The sequence below is a fragment of the Fukomys damarensis genome, unplaced genomic scaffold (assembly GCF_012274545.1).
Source record: "Fukomys damarensis isolate Sample0158 unplaced genomic scaffold, DMR_v1.0_HiC HiC_scaffold_30, whole genome shotgun sequence".
NCBI lineage: Eukaryota > Metazoa > Chordata > Mammalia > Rodentia > Bathyergidae > Fukomys > Fukomys damarensis.
The window spans coordinates 53,784,323-53,786,741 of record NW_022900942.1 but is presented as its reverse complement, the minus strand read 5'-3'; positions in this window follow the sequence as shown (position 1 = coordinate 53,786,741).

Below are 2,419 nucleotides of genomic sequence, written 5' to 3'. Positions count from 1 at the left end.
TTTTCCTTGTATGTTTGTGTTTAAGATACACATTTTTATTGCTGATACCTTAGGGAATTACTATTTTTCATTGTTTATTGGCACTTTTTAGGTGTAAAGTATAGTTGCATTCCTCATTGGGATCATGTACCTTTACGTGATGAATCTTGGTTCTTAATGTTTCCTCATACCCCTGACCTCCCATCACCCCTTCCATCCTTCTCTATTTACAAATACTTTGTTTCCATATTTTCCTTTTCTAATATTTTTTCTTTTCCCTTCTTGCCGTTCCCCTCCCTTCCTACTTCTTCTACTCCTTTAGCCCTTTCCTTATTTCATTTTATCAACTATACAATTTGAAACTTCTTTACATTTTTTTGTTTTTCACAATAAGCTATTCAGTGTTTAAATGTGTGTCCTATTTACTTCGCTTAAGATTGTAGTTTCAATATGCATCCATTTATCTATAAATGATTCTATTTTCCCATTCTTTATTGCTGAGTAGTACTCCATTTAAAAAGAATATCCTCATCTTTTTTAATCCAGTCTCCAGATGTTTGGCAATTGGTCTGTTTCCCAGTTTTAGCTTTTACAAACTGTGCTGCTATAAACATAGGTGAGCATATATTGCTGTGGTATGATTATTTCAGTTCTTTCAGAAAGATAACCAGCAGAGGGATAGCTGAGTCAAATGGAACCTCTAATCCTAGTTTTTTGCGGTATCTCCATATTGATTTCCACAGTGGTTGCACCAGTCTCCACTCCCACCAACAATGAAGAAGGGTTCCTTTATCCCCAAAACCCCACCAACATTTGTTATTGGTTGATTTCTTGATAGCAGCCATTCTTTCTGGGGTGAAGTAGGATCTCAGTGTTGTTTTCATCTGCATCTCTCAAATGACTGGTGATACTGAACATTTTTTCATATATTTATTTGCTGCTCCTTAAGAAATTATTGACTGTGAGAATTTATGCAGAAGCAGACTGCTTGTGCTCCAATTAAGTTTCAGTGAAATAAATGATATGAAGCAGATTGTATTCTTTGCTAAGTGAAGAGATTAATATGGCTACAACTTTGTCACGGTGATAATTTAGTTGCATCTATATTTGCAAGTAGGAGAAGGGAAAGAAAATAAATCACTAATTTATCTTTCAAAGATATGGCAGTTGTATTTTGTGCCATTGAGGGCAATGACCATCTGATTAAAAGAGCTTTTGATGCCTCAGAATGAGTCTTGAAAAGAGACAATGAACTTGTGATTGTCCCACGTCAGCCAACCAAGTAGCTGAGATAACAGGTGTTTCACCTTGCTTGGTGACAAAGATCTTTTTTAAGACCAGAGCACATTGCACCCAAGTCTGCCTTTGCCACTGGTAAAGAGTGATGGTGTAAAGTTAGTTTTTCCACAGTATGAAGCAGAGACACACTGCTGACTCTCATCCACCTCTAGTGACCCACTGTCTAGAGCTTCCAGTGTTAAAGTTGCCTTTAGTCCAGCTACTTCAGATTCCTATCAATTGGTGCATCATTTATGAAATAAGTGTTATACAGTACCCAGTCATATGTGTTGAGATTATACTTTATGTTAGATCAGGTCTAAATATTATAAACATATTTAGATCTCTTCAAAGATGTTAATTTCTTTCTCTTTTGCAGGTGAGGAAGATTTAAAAAGTAAAACCCTCCCTGAAGTTAGATATGATTATTCTTCTTTCTTTTCATTTTATTTTATTTATTTTTTGCTGTGATTTTTAGCTATTTTATTTAAGGGTCCATGATGTATTGTGTTCACAAAATAACACACTTGTGAATGTTCACCTGTTTTTCAAAAATTATATTTCTTCAAAAACTCTCCATACTAGTCATTCATGCTAATCGACATCACTGAAAATAACCCAAGATGAAAATTTATAGTTTCATCTTTATGTAGAAATATGAATTGACTCAAAAGGCAAAGGATTGACCTGCTCTAGAAACCTGCAGGTCAAGTTCTCAATCTTTAAAACTGAGCAAAAATGCCCAGTGCAGTCACTGTAGCTATGTGTTTGGCCTTCTCTTTGTAGCTATGTTTAAGCATGAAAAGTGACCATACAGATTGCCAAAAGCTAACTTGCATAGCAATGATAAAATGCAAAGGGATTTGAAGTGGTGTTGAGATTCCAGTAGCACAGACTTGAAAAACTGAATGCTTAGATAAAATTCCCATAGCTTTATTTAATTGAGGTCATTGTAACACAAGATTTGATGCAGTAATCTGTATTAACATGTGATTAATCAAAGAGTGCACTTGCTACCACAAACTTGGGTCCTGTGCCTAGAATTGTTTTGTTTTTCGCCCAAGAATCACTTGCTCTTGAAGTCATAGGTTTTTTAGGCACTTTTTTTAAAAAACAGAAACCCATCATATGCCCATCTTCAAAATGGAAGCTCCTATTGATT